The 17,724-nt window shown below is 41.3% G+C and overlaps 1 pseudogene; it reads right to left on the bottom strand.

The window, feature by feature from the left end:
* Positions 1–9,748: 9,748 nt before the first annotated feature.
* Positions 9,749–13,304, bottom strand: LOC102482196 (28S ribosomal protein S10, mitochondrial-like; annotated as a pseudogene).
* Between the last annotated feature and the right edge of the window lie 4,420 nt (positions 13,305–17,724).

Here is a 17,724-nt window from a genome sequence, read left to right as displayed (position 1 = left end):
GAATTAAATGAATAAATAAATAGTTCTTTTTAAAAAAAAGAAGTCAAGAGTAAAAATATGACCACTTTTTAATCACTCATTTTTAAAAGAATCCTTAAGATATGTAGATAATGGGACACTGCTTGTGTTTCTTTTCAAAATAACACTGAATTATATAGGGCTGGTCCCATGGCGTGGCAATTAAGGGATCCCACATTGTAACCACAGTTTAAGTCCCAGCCCTGGCAGCTTGAAAAACACACCAGGCGTATGTGCCCAAACTCCTGATGGGAGGGAGGGATGGAGGAAGACAGGTTGTGGAGTGACCCCCATGTCAGCAGGTACTTTCTTTCCTGCTGTGTCTGGCAAGGCCATGTGTCCTCTGGCAATTAAAAATAAAATAATAATTATATAGTTATAAAGAATTTTGGGAACCAGCAGTTAGCGTAATGGCTATGTCACTGGACTCCCACGTAGTTGACCGCGGTTCGCGTCCCGGACTTGGTGGCTTAAAACTCACGCCGGGCGTGTGTGTGTGTGTGCCCAAGATCCCAAGAGGAGAATGGAGGAGAAGGGATTGCGGTGTGACCATCCCCCCTGGGGGGTGATTTCTCGCTTTCTGTCTCTATGTCTCTCTCTGTCTGTCTGGCGAGCACACGTGCCCTATAGCGAAAACCTCTTCAAAAAAAAAAAAAAAAAAGGAATTTTTACACAAATAAAAGCATTTTCTACAAGATTTTAAGAATTTACACGGGCTAGGCCAGCCCCATAGCCTAGCGTTAAGGGAGTAGACCCCACATAGCTGACCACATGGTTTGAATGCAATCCCCAGAGGCCTAATACATGCTGGTACATGCGTGTGCATGCCCCAAATCCTGATAGGATGGCGAAATGGAGAAGGGATTGCAGTGTGACCTCGCCACAGTGGGAGGTGCTTTCTCCCCCACACTCCCCTCTCCCCTGCCATGCCATCTCTTTCTCTAGTGAGCATATGAGTCCTCTGACAGTTTAAAAAATTCACATTGGGGAGCCGGCAAGTAGCATGGTGGTTGAGGTGCTGGACTTCCATATGGCTGACCACTCTTCAAGTCCTAGACCTGGCAGCCCCAAAATCTCAATGAATAGATAAATAGAAAAACAAAATTCATGTTGGAACTTTAGAGATGATGATCAGCATGAAACATTTTCACCCTGAAAGCTGTCTAATTGCATTCATTTTTGTTTGGGGGAAGGTGAAGCTGTCCTACCTCTGTCTCTAAGTCACATTTCAGGACAATGTGAAAAAGACTGCTCCCAGACTGAAGTCACAGTGTTGTGAGCTACAACAGCCCAGAGCCAGGGTTTCCCTTCGTATATCTCCTGCATTTGAAATCATTAGTGCTAGAACAATGGAGCATCAATGACAGGGACCCTTTAGGAACTGGCGGAAGAGCCCTTATTTGCTGGTGCCTGACTGGTCCTTTTGGAGTCCATTAGAGACAAAGGCCGTCTCCAAGTGCACTCCCAAAGATAGGTGGAATTTGGGTAAGTGGGAGGAAGTTGTAGTGAGAGCAGAAATCTCCAAGAAACCCTGGATTTCCTGATTGGGATCATGGAAAATACTAGGGTTGGATGAGAGCTTGGAATGGTCTTTGCTATTACGTAAGGAGTGACGTAAGGGCCAGGGTACAAATAAAAAGTAAGAACACAATGAACAAACAAAAACCATGACCATAATATCCCTGCATCTGATAACCCAAGTCTCAGATTCCCTTGTTTTACTGTAAAACAGTAGGACAATCATACAAACACAGTCAAGGGAAGAAAGGTGCATTTCAAGGACGGGGAGAAGAGCATTAGCCTTGAGAGGAACTGCTTGGCAGCTAGAGTGAGAAATAAGAGACTATGGTAAGAGGAGGTCCAGTGGGCAGAAAACCAGCAGAACCAGCATGACGGCACGTCTGGGAGCTGGAGGGACAGCTATGGCCTGCGCATCATGGGGCTGGAAGACCTTCTCTGCTTCCACGTCTCTCCTCTCCTGAGCCTTGCACAGGAGTGGAAGAGCTTGCTGTGGACGTAAACAGGGCCACACGCTCACATCGAGAGCTGGGTTGGAGGAGGCGGCTGCTCGGCCTGGAAATCTGGGCTTAGCCACCTGGATAGCTAGCTAGCAGAGGAGGTTCGAACCAGGAAAAGCAATTGATCTGGGGCCGACGTCGCACACATGGAGAGCAAGTACTTGCGAATTTAGTGGAAACAGAAATAACCCTTGCAGTCAGTACAGTCTGACCCCTGACAAAAACATTAGGAGATGTTTTTCAAAGAAAGTGGTTATCTTCCTTGCTGTCAACCCAAAGATGTGGCCATTGCTTAAAACATCCTGCTCCTCTCCAAATGTTTCTCTCTGACCTCTGACGACATTCACACTGGGAACAGAGTGCCATCGGAGGCAGGCTCACAGACTAACGAACGATCGTTTCCGCTTCTTCAGGATTTTCTAACAATGTTGTCTGTCCTTTCCCCGGACTGAAGTCACAGAGTTGTGAGCTAACTTCTTCCCAAAGTTTACACATTAAACAAAGTTATTTCAGGGAAATAAAGGAATTTAAAATTGCACATATGACCAAATTTTAAATAGAGAAGAATACTATATGAATTGAGAATTACCACATTAAGTCAGCTGACCCTCCTGTGACTATTTTATTTTTTTTTTGAGTTCTGGTTAGTCCCAAGACTTCTTTGGAACTTTTCTATTTCCTTTATTTATTCACAAGCAGGGTGAATGAGGAACACCAGGGTGGGGTTCTAAGCAGAGAGGCTGTCCTTAGATGAGGCACGTAATCTTGCTTTCATCTTTCTTTGTCTCAGTTTCCTGTGTAAACTTAATAAAATATTACCTGCCATAATTGCCAATATAGTTATTTACCAAATAAAATTAATGATGCAAAAATATCACTTTCAGAAATATGGGCAAACTGTGTGACTGAAGTCTACGAGTTTGCTTTTGAATACTCAAAATGTCAAAGCTAAAAAAGAGAGACCTAGGGAACCAGCAGTTAGCACAATGGCTATGTCACTGGACTCTCACATAGTCAACCGCGGTTCGCGTCCTGGACCCAGTGGCTTAAAATTCATGCTGGGCGTGTGTGCATGTGTGCCCAAGATCCCGAGAGGAGAATGGGGGAGAAGGGATTACGGCATGACCATCCCCCCTAGGGGGTGATTTCTCGCTTTCTGTCTCTGTCTCTTTCTATCTGTCTGGCGAGTATACGCGCCCAATAGCGAAAAAACCTCTCCCCCCCCAAAAAAAAAGAGAGAGAGAGAGAGACCTAGAGAACATTATCCAAATAGAGTTTGATTCAGAAGTAGCAAAAAGAATTCGAATCCTAGGAGCACTGCTACAGCAAGCCACAGGTACTCCCATAGAGGGAGGAGCAAAAGGTGGCTTTTATTGTTAAGAAGAAAGAAGAAGAAGAAGAAAAAAAGAGAAGGAAGAAGAAAAGAAAAAATTCACATAAGCCGCTTGGGAACAAAGAACATTGGTCTGGGGAGTTCAAGGCAGACATTGGCACCTTCTCACTGGTGGGGTTGCTTTTGCTGGGTAAGCACCCTTGAAAGCATCTTATCTGAATTGTATTAACAAAACAACAAATAGTTTAACCATAAACCTTTCCACTGATATGCGTGCATAGAGTGAGGCATGCCAAGCATGAGGTATAAAGAAATCCTGGGGGTGGGGGCGGGGCGGTTAGAAAGTCCTTGAGACAGTTCTTATCTGGGTCTTAACAACTGGTCAGCCTGAGAGCTTCAGCTCCCCCTCTTCGTGATCTCCCGGCTCAAATTTGTCTGGATCTGACAAGAGTGATTTCATCTTGGTGTCAGCAACTTTCAGTGTCTTGAGACTCAAGGATTCTAGTTTCTCGATTGGAGACAATAGAATCGACGCTAACTAATTTAAGTAGAAGGGGATGTGATACAGGCTACCAGAAAGTGAATAAAATTTTCAGAGGCCCAGTGGCACAAGCTGAGATGCTGAACAGTCAGATGATTCACTCAGGAGAAAGATCTAATCTGCCCATGGGGTTGTTCTGGCACAAACCTCACTACCACTCCTGCCTTCCAGTTAGAACCAGACCTGAGAACTCGCATGGCAGCCGGAGTGACAGAACCCCTCTGCCCTGCTTGGCTCCACTCAAATCCACTTTGCAAGTCTCAAGTCGTCACCTGCTGAGCTCACTTCCAGGAAGCCTGGAAATGACCTTTTTGCTTTCCAGCTTCTAGAGTGGAGGAAGACACCAAAAGAAGGTCAAATGAGTGATGAGCAAGCTAGTTCTCCACCCAAAACAGTGTTTTTAAGATCAAACACAAAATGAAAAGCACACTCTCAGAAAAAAACACAAAGAACGCCTGATTCCCTTTCATCTTAACAGCTGTGGTACATCAGACAGATACTGAGCTGAAGACTGAGCTGTCACTGGTATTTTGCCGTGACAAGGAGCCTACAGCAGAGAAAGGCAGAGAGCAAGCAGGGGCAAGCTCTGCAGGGGAAGGACAGGAGGACACAAGGTGGGGAGAGAGGATCAGGGTGTTTTGTTATAAATTAAATAGTGCTATTGACTTTTTTTTTTTAATTTCCAAAGGGAACATATATCCACCAGAAACATACAGAGAGAGGGGAGAAAGCACTCCCCAATGAGGCGTGGTCATGCTACAATCCCCGCTCCTCCATTTCTCATCCTGTCCGGACTGTGGGCCCACACTGCACATGCCCAGCATGTATCTCAAGCTGCCAGGGCCAGGTTTCAAATGTCAGTGGGCCTGTGGGACCTCGCTGCCTTTATCACTAGGCTACAAGACCATCCTGTTTTTGATTTTTCTAATGGCATACATGTTTGTGTGTGTGTGTGTGTGTGTGTGTGTGCATGTAACAACATGGAGAAAAATATGCAATTGTTTAAAAGGGATTATGTCTAGGTATTAGATTTACGTTTGATGTTAGTTTTATTTTTAAAATATTTTTCTGGTGTGTCTTTCTTAATATCTTTCCATGAGCATGATTTACAGTAAAACAAGGGAATCTGAGACTTGGGTTATCAGATGCAGGGATATTATGGTCATGGTTTTTGTTTGTTCATTGTGTTCTTACTTTTTATTTGTACATAATTTCAAACTTATAGAAAAGCAGAAATAAAAATAGGACAAAGACTATTCTTAGGAAGATGTCCAAACCCAAACCACCTCCAAACAGTGAAGGAGAGCAGGGTCCAAATGGACGTCAGAACTCTAGCTACAATCACAGAACACTCCGAAGAGTTCTGTAGTGGCCTGCTTGGAAAGAACCATTGGATATTTCAGTCATGTCTTCAGTGGAACACAAATGAAAATGAATAGCTTGTTTCTGTCAAGCACTTGGGGAAGTGATTTTAGTTTGCAAAATAAGTTTTTCCTTACCTAATTTAGGTCTCATGCATAATTGATTAAAATCTTTTGATTACAAGTTTGAGAAGTTTCTAAGGGGAACTACAGGACAGACAGACAGACATTTCAAAATTAATAGCTTTTGACTGGTCATATTTCTTAATTTGGATAATAGAAAGTACAGCTTTTTATTAAGCCAGGAAACATGGAGTATCATTTGTTTAAAATTTTCTTTGGTCATTAAAGGACCAAAAAAGGACATAAAAAATCAATATATGAGGGTTTTTTTCCCCTCTGTAAGTTCAACTTTAAAACTCTATTTAAGGAATCAAATTTTAACAAAATCCTGGAAGATTTTGGTAATGACATTGACAATTTCAGGTAAATTAATCAGATATCTATTGATTTGAAAATATATTTTATTCAGTAGTTTTGGTTATCTTGCCATGGAAGATACTAGCCCAGCCTAGCAGAAAAGTGTAATATGTATATAGCATATTTTGACATTTTAAAAGTTATATTATTTCTGTAACCATTTTGAAATGCTAGGCAAACTTGAAAATCTTACATGAAGTTACTTGCAATTCATTCACAGCAATTTAGGCATTTTGATAGCTTAACTGGATACAATTAATTCACAATGAGTCATTTTGAAAGCTTAAAGCACCAGAAGAAGGTTGAAATTTGGTAAAATTTTAATGTTCATTTTTACTCTACTGTGAAAAGTTTTTTTATAAGATATACATACCCTAGTTTAATTGTTTGTCTTAGTGTGGATTTACAAATTTACTATCCTGAGTATCCTGAGCCATGAATACAATTAGGTTTCAGTCTAGTTTGATACTGACTATTTTCAATTCTCCTGTGAGTGTAGGACTTAGACTAAAGGTCATGTCAGTGGGATGGGACTGTCTGTGGAATTTAAGGAATGAACCATTTTCTTCAGACTTGAAGGAGAGTGATAGATAAAGTTTGGAGTCATAGGATATTAATGTACTATTTAAGAATTAAATTAAATTAAAGCAGCCAAAAGATTTTTTAAAAATCATCATTCAAAAAGTCACATGGCTCCACGGCACAGTAGTAATGCACTACTCAAAGGAAGCCAGATCCCATGTGGCAACTGAGGTTCAAATCCCCAGCTAGTCAGCCTGAAGCACACCAGGCAGGATCCAATGCTGTGGAAGATTGGACAAGGGGATTGCAGCATGACCAAACCCTGTAGAGAGGGTTCTCTCCTTCTCTCTCACATGTGGGTACATTTGCTCTATCAAAAATAAAGGAGGGAAAAGTTTTAATAGTTAAAAAAAAATCACACAAAAGAATGTCATTGATTCGTCAAGAGAATTCAGTCAAACATTCACACACACCCAAAAGAACCTGAAGATCTACCAAGCAACTACTTTTAGTTGAAAAGTAAAACTTTTAAAATAAGATTAATACCTCTACAATGAGGTAGGTTCAAAAAGGGGTTCTTTGGCATATATCAGAAAATCCTTCCTAGAGCTTCATAAAAGGTAAGTCTCCCCTGGATCTTCTGACATTTGATCTAATAAGAATCTTATCTTCAAATGAACAGACTGGTTTAGTTGGGGAGGATTATTTTCTGGAATAACATTGAAAAGTTCTTAACAAATCCTTTTTAACCTTTGTGCCAGTAATTTCTCTTTTATGTGTACAGTTCCAAGGATGTAATCCATCGGGCATCAAAGTGAATTAGAACTGACTTGTTCAGGTCGAAAAAACCTGCCTAGGCCAGGCTGGGAGAGGCTTGCCCAGGGAGTATGACAACCATGGAAATCATGTGAGCAAAGCAGAAGACAATCAAGACGTGCAGCACCCATGCAATTGTTAAGGAAATGACAGTCCAACCCCTTTGTGGGAGAGCCCAGATGTTAGACATGGCAAGGGTGTGGCCCATGTCAAAACACGTACTTGAGTTTTAGAAATAGGGTGTTCACACAGAATAACTTGAATGAGATTTCACTGAAAACAAGGAAGAGGGAACAGGAGAAAAGAAAATGGAGTTTATCATTCATTTGCTTATTTTTTTTGTTAAGTTATACCACTTTGTCGAACAAGGGAAGGAAAGGAGGCGAGAACAAAGGAGGAATGGGAGAGAGAAGATAAAACACAGGCTTATCTGAGGTATTTTAACTATGATTTAAGGACTAATAAAGCCAAAGTTATAAAGACAGGAGACTAGAAGTACATTGTGGGCTCTTGAGCTACACTTGGAAGTCTTGATCGGACAGGCTATGGAGAGTACTGATCCATCTTCCCCACAGCCTGGCCAACATGGGGCAACCCAGGATAACGTGGAAGGTGAAATATTCAAAAGTTAATTTGTAAAATCATTTTTTAAATGCAGATGTGGGTAGTAAACTTTAATCCAAATATAAAACAAACCAGATGTGATTAGCATTGGTTAATGTAGCTGATCCCACACGGTCAACTGTGCAGTTCGAGTCCCAGACCTGTCAGCTTGAAAGACACACCAGGTGTGTGCAGTGTGTGCCCAGAATCCTAAAAAGAGAAATGGAGAATAGATTGTGGTGTGACCATCACGCATGGGGGGAGGATAGGGCCGCTTTCTCACTCTCTCTCTCTCTCTCTCGCTCTCTCTCTCTCTCTCTAATGAACACGTGCACCCTCTAGCAAAAAAAATGGGAAAAAAAATGCCCTCAAGATCACATCCCTTGGTCAACTCCACAAGCCCCTCCCAAACTCCTTCTATGTCTTTTTCCAAGGTAGAGGTTATGACTTTCTCCATCATAATATCATTAACGGAGAGAGTGGCCTCGTGATCAGTGCACACAAGAGTGGAGATGTCAGAGCTAAACTGAACCTTCTGATACATTTACTTACACTTCAGCTATTTACTTGACTCAACTCCCCATGTGAACCCAGCGTTTGGTAGTTTTCTTATCTTGTCTGATTCCTCTAATAAGCCCCCCTAAATTAATTAATTTAAAACACTTCAGAACCTCTACTATCTTTAACCTTACCTAGTATCTTCCTTTCCCGATAACCTCTATTTCCATACCTGATCAATACTACCCAGCATTTATTTTTAAAAAGAAGGAAAAAAATTAACTGCCATGTACAATTTTCAAGTCATTATTTCATGAAATTTTTGGTATTTACTACAGTGCTGAGTGCAAAGCTTATGATATAAAGGCTCACTGAATGAGTGCATCACAGGATGAATGAAATGATACAAATAGCAGTTTCTTGAGAGCATCAATTCCATTATAGTCATCTTTGGGGCAGCCCCGTAAGGGCCTGGGCTACCAGGAGAGCTCAGTGCATATCACAAACATGCTCGAGCTGCCGCAGTGTATTCACTTTCAAACATAATGCTTAAAATTAGGTAAAATCAGATGTTTGCCATCTCTGAATTAGCATATGCCAGCCTACACCAAGGCAAATAACAAAAACCTTAACTGCTCAAAGTTAAATTAACCAAAGTTTCATTCTAGGAGCCTAAAACAAAACAAAACAAAACAAACAAAAAAAACAGTGTAAAGGATGAATGAATTGATGTAAATAAAAATCAGTACAAGCTAATCACTGAACAGTGGTCACAAAACAAAATATAAATTTGACTCTTGGTCACAGTAGTCAGTGTGGTTTGTTCTTGTTTGTTAAAATCAGAATGGAATTGGGAAGATTGGACCACAACAGAAGATAGATTAAGTACAGGAGATTGAACTGGTGAAATAGCATTTTATGACTTTTGACTAAAACGTTGCTGCAAAAAATAAATTTAAAGAAAAGAAAAACAACAACAACAACAAAAACAAGAAAACGTTGCTGATTTTCTTCCAGGTTTTGCTTTCCAGTTTAAGGATTTTTGTCCTGTCTTGAGCTGTCAATAGCTTCAAGTACCTACTATTTGAACAGAATCCTAACCTGTTTCCTGGCTTTAAGTTTTTTGTTTTTTGTTTTTTTTGAAGAGGTTTTTGCTATAGGGTGCATGCGCTCCCCAGACAGACAGAGGTAGAGAGACAGAAAGTGAGAAATCACTCCCCAGGGAGGATGGCCACACCGCAATCCCTTCTCCTCCATTCTCCTCTCGGGATCTTGGGCACGCACACACACCCGCCCGGTGTGAGTTTTAAGCCACCGGGTCCGGGACGAGAACCGCGGTTGACGACATGGGAGTCCAGCGACATAGCCGTTACGCCAACTGCTGGTCCCTCCTGGCTTTAAGTTTTAAGCAAAGTTTCTTAGCATTTCTTTGATTTATTAAAGCTAAAACTGCTGTTATTTAAATTAAAAAATATATTTAAAGAGTCAGAATGGAAACAATAATATGTACAGAAGAAGATAAAATGATTTAATCCTGCCGCCATCCCCTGTTTCAAATTCAGGCACAAGTAGCCTCCCTGAGGCTTTCTGACTTTTCTTCTTTTTCCTCTGGTACTGTTTTCCAGATTGGCTCCTTGACGTGTTCCGGTAACTGTTCTAATTTTGTCTTCGTTACTTCCATAGGGACTCCTTCAGGTAAGTTTCATTGAATGTATTCCAGGTAGACATCTGCTGTACTTCCAGTCTAGTGTTCTGACTCTAAAGCATCTGTAAAGTGTTCTCATTTCATACTGAACTCTGTGTCTTTTTTTTTTTGGGGGGGGGGGTGAGATTTTTGCTATAGGGCGCGTGCACTCGCCAGAAAGACAGAGAGAGACAGAGAGACAGAAAGCAAGAAATCACTCCCCAGAGAGGATGGTCACACCACAATCCCTTCTCCTCTATTCTCCTCTCGGGATCTTAGGCACACATGCACACGCACCCGGCGTAAGTTTAAGCCACTGGGTCCAGGACTCAAACCGCGGTTGACTACATGGGAATCCAGTGACATAGCCAGTACGCTAACCGCTGGCCCCGAACTCTGTTTCTTGAACATATGTAAAAATTTCAGAAGAGTAAATCTTTCTATTTTCCTTGGAGGCTCATGTACTTTAATAGAGATGCCAAGTTCTTTAGCAGCAAGCACAGCAAAATATCCATTCCTGTCCAACACGGCCTGATCATGGCCTTTTACATGCTTATATAATGTACCAGGTTCATCAGAAATAGTTACCATAGGTATTTACCATAGGTGTAGTCAAATCCTTATGAACATCAATGTGTAGGTTTGAAAACTGTACCCACTTTATATTGGTCCTGAGAAGGAAGCCACCATTTTTGGCTGTACTGCTCTTAGAACTATTTACAGAGAAATGTCCCAAGCTCTTTCTTCTGATGCTTTCATACGTCTTTTCTAGTATATGTCTTTCTTAGCTTGGCTAGCTTCTGCCAGAGGCACCAGCTCGTAGAAGTCAGCGCTGGCTGCATCACCATCTTGCCTCCCAATACCACCCAACAATTTTCATTTCAATTCAGAAAAACCTCACCCAACATTAGTGGAACAATTTTTTTTTTATTGCATTTAATGAAACATCAATGAGTGTGATCTAGGGAAAATATTTACTTGAGCCAGAAACAAAGACTTCTACATAATGTTAGCAATCATAAAAACGATCATAACAAGAGGTCAACACCTGGAGGGCTTGTGGAGTTTGAGTGAGTCTTAGACTGCAGAGATGCACCTTTCGGTGAGTTGTTCAGTCACAAGTCTGAACACAGATAGTGTAAGCCCTCTCAGAACTGATTGGAGCAGAAGACTCTTGAGAAGGTTTGTGTGACTCTTCTACATTTGTCATAGGATAGGAGTGTTGAGCTGCATTGTGTAAAATCCTTGGTCCTTTGGATCCAGATCACTAAACTTAGAGACCTGTCCCTAGGCGCAAAATAAAGCCACAACCACACTAAAATTAGGTAGAAAAGAGAATTTATTAAGAAAGAAAGATTTTAGAAAAGAAGTACACCCAAAAGATTTTTGGACGGGCAGGTTGCTAGTAGCGTTTAGAACTGGTTTAGGTGTTATTTTTATTATCAGAGATGATAATGAATATTTAACAGTGGGGGGGGGGTCTGCCATACTTTCTATGTTCTTTGTTTGAATTCCACAGGCTTCTTCCTCTGCATGTCCTGTGTGGGCCATGACGATAGGAGCATCCTAATTAGGATGAACTGCCCAGTTAGTTTACTGCCCCGTGGGAATCAGGATGTTGACCAAAATGTCTGGTTGGGTCTTCTTGCATTTATGAGGAACCAGAAGAGGGAAATTTACCATCGTCCCCATGTATCTCCTCAGGTACCAAGGAAGACAAGTGGGATTGGCCTCACCTTCCTGGTGTCAGGAGCTGGGTGGGAAAAAGGCATTTTCATGGAGGGTCTTCTTGTAACCCCTGAAAAATCGTGAGTGATGTGACCTGTGACCTTCTACTATTTTCTCAGGGTCAGCGCTCATTACTGGCTAACTGTCTATCACACATTTTTGGATGTTTTATTTGTTATACCTTGAAACAGAAGAAGAAGATTTGAATAAAATTTAAGATTTCAAGTTGAAGTGAGTTAAAGATTAAATATATTTGAATTCAAAGATTAAATTCAAAAAAAATATTCAACTTCCTTAACAAAACCAGCAAGACCTCAGATATACCAGATATATAAACTTGCACTATTCTTCAGCACCCAATTGTGGATTCACCTGATTAAAAGACTCTAATTTTGTAATAAAATCCTTTTAATGCCTCTTTTATTAAACTCTCTTGAACAAGTTTCAATATAGGACCAGGTTTTACCAATTTCAGTGTAAAACAAACATGTATGGTTACGGTGTATAAAGGGGCTCTTGTGTGTAACTAACTCAGTATAATCCTTGCCAGGTCACTTGCTGCCACCCTGCCACTGCCCTCTAACTGAAGAAGACCTAGCTTGGTGAAATGGGGATTTTTGGTCTCAGCAGGGCAGAGATTTTCATTTCTTCATTTCACTCCTAGAAAGGATAAAAGTGAAACTCTGAAACAATAAATGGAAATTTACGGATAAGCAAAAGGTGGCAGACACAAAAAGTATTCCCTAAAACTCAACATCCTATAACTGGGAGCAGAAACATGTGTTACTTAGTTTGACAGAAGTCTCAGAGCTGTAGCAGCCACTTCCTACCGACATGCCACTACACGAGAACAGAGAGAGCAGGAGGAGCATTCCAGTCAGTCCAGAGATAAGAACAGGATTGGCTCAAGATATGAGTTTGTCTTCAGACTTTAAAATATATATATTATTGCTCAGTACTGAGCAATGGCCCCCAGAGATGTCCACATCCTAATTCTCAGAACATGTATGTCAAGGAGAAATTGAGCTGCATATGGAATTAAAGTTGTTAATCAGTTGTTATGGAGACAGTAAGGGTATCCTGGATTCCAGCTGGACCCACTGTAATCACAAGGGTGTTTTTTCTGTTCTTGTTTTTTTGTTGTGTTTTGCCTTTTTTTTTTAGAGGTTTTTGCCATAGGGCTCATGCGCTCACCAGAAAGACAGAGAGACAGTAAGCGAGAAATCACCCCCCAGGGGGAATGGCCACGCTGCAATCCCTTCTCCTCCATTCTCCTCTCGGGATCCTGGGCACATACGCACACGTGGCTGGCGTGAGTTTCAGCCACTGGGTCTGGGACTCGAATCGCAGTTGACTACATGGGAGTTTAGCAACATAGCCATTACGCTAACTGCTGGTCCCACAAGGGTTCTTGTTAGTGCAAGAGGAAGCCAGGAGAGTTAGAGTCAGGGTCAGACGGAGATTTGAAGATGTCGTGTTGCTGACTTCGAGGACAGCAGAAGTAATCCCAGCCAAGGAACACAGGTAGCCTCTAGAAGCTGAAAAAGGCAAAGCACAGATTTTCCTTACAGCCTCAGACAAGAATGCAACCCTACCAACACCTGGATTTTAACCCAGAAAGACCCGTCTTGGACATCTGACCTCCAGAACCCTGGGATAACAAATTCATGTTGTTTTCAACCACTAGGTTTTGGTAAACCATTACAGCAGCACTAAGACATCATCGCACATACCCTTTCTTCATCTCAGTTTCCTCATGCATGAGGGTGGGCCATCCTGCTGACATTCTATGAGTTTAAGTCCCTCTGAGCCATAAAAGAATCAGTATCAGACCACAAAAATGCTATAGCTTCAGGGAACCAGCAGTTAGCGTAATGGCTATGTCACTGGACTCCCACGTAGTCGACCGCGGTTCGTGTCCTGGACCTGGTGGCTTAAAACTCACGCCGGGCGCGTGTGCGTGTGTGCCCAAGATCCCGAGAGGAGAATGGAGGAGAAGGGATTGTGGCATGGCCATCCCTTCTGGGGGGTGATTTCTCGCTTTCTGTCTCTATGTCTCTCTCTCTATCTGTAAAATCCCTGGTCCAGTCAGCCTGAAACATGCCAGGCACACATGCAAGCACCCAAGATCTGATAGACTAAAGGATGGGAGGAAGAAGACCATGGCATGACCTGACCCTGTCGAGGAAGCGGCTTCTCGCTCTCTCACGTGTGGGCGCACTCTATCATGAACAAAGGGAAAAATGTTGTGGGTTCAAGCCAATGCAACTTCTGAAGACTTTCACGTGGCAATAGCAATCAGTTGTCATAAAATTAAGCTAACCACATGCCATTAGGATTAAATAACACTACAAAGAAAAAATACTGATATTCTGTAGGACAACTGTCCTGGTCACTTCTAAAAGTTAAAATCATTATATTTTTTTCTTAAAGGACTTTTAGGTTATAAAAGTATATAAAAAGGGGGCTGGCAGTTGGTGTGGTGGCTAAGGGTGCTGGACTCCCACATGGCCGACTGTGGTTCAAGTCCCAGACCTCGGTTGCTTTCTCACTTTCTCTCTCTCTCTCTATCTCTGTCCCTCTCTGGTTGAATCAAAATAAAATAATTCAGTTGAGTTAAATAAAATCATTCTTTTTAAAAAAGTATATAAAGAGATATAGTGAACAAATGTAATATGTGAAATTTATATTTACAGAAAAGTTGTGAAATGTGAATGTAGACTTGATTTTAGATAAAATCAAGGCCTTTTTGTTCATTCTCTTCGGGGTGATAATGTCATTATGAACAAGGGTGTCCTTATTGTCAGAAGATGCATGCTAGACATTTTTGGGGTAAACGATCATAATATTTACAGCTTACTTTCAAATGTTTATACAAAATCATATAGACACAGATATAAATGCTTAATCTGAATGGTGATATAGGAGTGTTTGTCACATTATTTTTCTGAACATTTGGAAATTTCATAACAAAAACTTGGGGGAATTTATTTTTGAAAACTGTTTATATTGTAAATGCTTATTTAACTTTTGCTACAAAATGTTATCTTTAGACTTTAAAATGTCTATATATGTCTTTGTTTTTGTTTTAATCTTCTATAGGGCACATGTACTCACCAGAGAGACAGAGAGAGAGAGGGAGAGAGGGAGAAAGTGAGAAAATACTCCCCACAGAAAATGGCTGTGGCACAGTTCCCTCCCAGTTCTTCCCCTGGGATGTTAGGCACACACGCACATACGCCCACTATATTTCACAAGCATCCAGGTTGGGGACTTGAACCACATAGTAGGCCATGTGGCATCCTGCCGCCTTAACCACCATTCCATCATCTGGACCCTGGAGCTTTCTTTCTAAAACTACTTGTAGCAACTCAACTTTATGACAAGATAAGTACCATCACATGTAAGATAGTTTAGCTAAGTTTCCAGTTAAAAAGCTCATGGGAAAAATGTGATGTCATTCTATGAATCAGTGGAAAATTACTGCCCTTAATTGAAGAAGACCTAGCTTGGTGGAATGGGGATTTCTGGTCTCAGCAGGGTAGAGATTTTCATTTCTTCATTTCACTCCTAGACAGGATTAAAAGTGAAACTCTGAAACAATAAATGGAAACTTATGGACAAGTAAAAGGTGGCAGGTACAAACATTATTCCCTAAAACCAACATCCTACAACTGGTAGCAGAAGGAACCTACAAGAAAAATGTGTTGCCTAGTTTGACAGAAGTCTCAGAACTATACCAACCACTTCCTATTGACATATTACTACAAGAGAATACCAGAGAGAGTAGAGGAGGAGTGTTCTAGTAGCTCCAGAGGAAAGAACAGGTTTCACTCAAGATACAACTAAACATACTTTTATATAGTTCGCCTTTCAGACTTTTGCAAATATATATAGGGGCCAGAATATGGCATGATGGTTACATCGCTAGACTCCCACACAGCTGATGTGGCTTGAGTCCCAGATCTAGCAGCTTGAAAATCACACTGGGGTCATGTGTGTTCATGCCCAAAATCCCAGGAGAATGGAGAAAGAACTTCAGCATGGCCATCCCCCAGGGGGTGATTTCTCACTTTCCCTCTCACTGTCTCTCTGGTGAGCACACATTCCTATGGCAAAAATCGTTTAAAAAATAATAAATTATATATATTATATGTGTATATATAATATATATGTGCATATATATATTTGTATATATTTACTCAACACTGATTTCTGTTTGCATTAAAACGATGACTAGTAATTTAAAGTTTTATTAAATACCTAAATATTACTTTAGTTTTTATTTTAAAAGCATACCATTAAAATCTTCAGTGGGGAGACCAGCAGGTGGCATAGCGGTTATATCACCAGACTCCCACATGGCTGACTGTGGTTTGAGTCCCAGACCCAGTGGCTTCAAACTCAAGCCAGGCATGTGTGTGTGTGTGTGTGTGCCCAAAATCCTGAGAGGAGACTGGAGAATGGATTGCACTGTGGCCATCCCTCCTGAGGGGTGATTTCTCACTCTCTGTCTCTCTGTCTTTATCTGTCTCTCTGGTGAGCACATGCCCCCTATAGCAAAAATCTCAACAAAAAAGAAAATCTACAATCGGATTTATAGGAAAATTATAATTTGATCTCACTATGGATGACACAGCCAAGATATCTGCTACCACCTAGTGGAGTATAACTGAATTGCAGGAAAATCCTGAGGGGAGAGAGTAGGATGATCAACCTATAGCTTAAATTTCCTTCTAAGTTTTTTATTCTGGAATCTCTGTTTCTCATATTGATACATAAAAGTTTCACTTCTGGGGCCAGCAGATGGCTTAGTGGTTAAGGTGCTGGACTCCCAACTGTCTGACTGTGGTTCTAGTCAGGGACCTGTAGACTTGAAATTTCTGCTAGGCATGTGTGCGTGCGTGCCTGAAACCCTGAGAGGAGACTGGAAAAGAAGAGAATGTGGCATGACCATCCCCCCAGGGGCTGATTTCTCAGTTTCTCTCTCTCTGTCTCTCCAGTAAGCACATACGTCCTGTAACAAAACTCTCATTAAAAAAAAAAAAGCGGGACCAGCAGTTAGCGTAGTGGCTATGTCACTGGACTCCCACGTAGTCAACCGTGGTTCACGTCCCAGACCCGGTGGCTTAAAACTCACACCAGGCACGTGTGCATACGTGACCAAGATCCCGGGAGGAGAATGGAGGAGAAGGCATTGTGGCGTGACCATCCCCCCGGGGGGTGATTTCTCACTTTCTGTCTCTATGTCTCTCTCTGTCTGTCGAGCGCACGCGCCCTATAGCAAAAACCTCTCCAAAGAAAAAAATAATAAATAAATTAATTAATTAAATAAAAAGCAAAAACAAAAAGGAAAACTTAACTTCTATTATTGCTACTGAATACCGAATAAAAGGGTACTTCAAAAGTTTCACGGAAAAATAGAATTCAAGTACAAGTTTATTTTTAGTTCCAAAATTTTTTGAGATGTATAGTACACTTCTTCCATGATACACTGTACATTTCCCATGAACATTTTGTTTGTTTTTCAGACAGTTTTGTTTTGTTTTGTTTTGTTTTTTTGCTATAGGGTGTGTACGCTCACCAGAAAGACAGAGAGAGACAGAGAGACAGAAAGTGAGAAGTCACCCCCCAGGGGGGATGACCATTCCGCAATCCCTTATCCTTCATTCTCCTCTCAGGATCTTGGGCACACACACACACACGCCCAGCGTGAGTTTAAGCCACCGGGTCCGGGACTTGAACAGCAGTCGACTACCTGGGAGTTCAGTGACATAGCCATTATGCTAACTGCTGGTCCCTCCCATGAATTTTTTTGAGGCCCTCACTTATATACAATTTATTGAACATTCTAAACATTATGAACTACAAACTCAAAAATGCTTTTACTTTTCTCCCATTACTGCCTTTGACTAGGCTTTATGTAATCACTTTCCCATCCCTTGAGAACATTTTGGGTAGAATCTATGCCTTTCTAGTTGCTTTCATTTATTTAAAGTGTGGTCTAATTTAATATTTGGGTTTCAAATCCAACCTAAGAACAACACCCTCTCCTCCCCTCCCATCTTCAGGCAAATTCTGGCTGAGTGAGAATTGGCCATGGTCTGTTCTTTCTCTTATAA

Source organism: Tupaia chinensis, unplaced genomic scaffold, assembly GCF_000334495.1.
Source record: "Tupaia chinensis unplaced genomic scaffold, TupChi_1.0 Scaffold139927_1, whole genome shotgun sequence".
Classification (NCBI taxonomy): Eukaryota; Metazoa; Chordata; class Mammalia; order Scandentia; family Tupaiidae; genus Tupaia; species Tupaia belangeri.
Note: the sequence above shows the minus strand (reverse complement) of the source record. Positions and strands in the feature narration are given on the sequence as shown.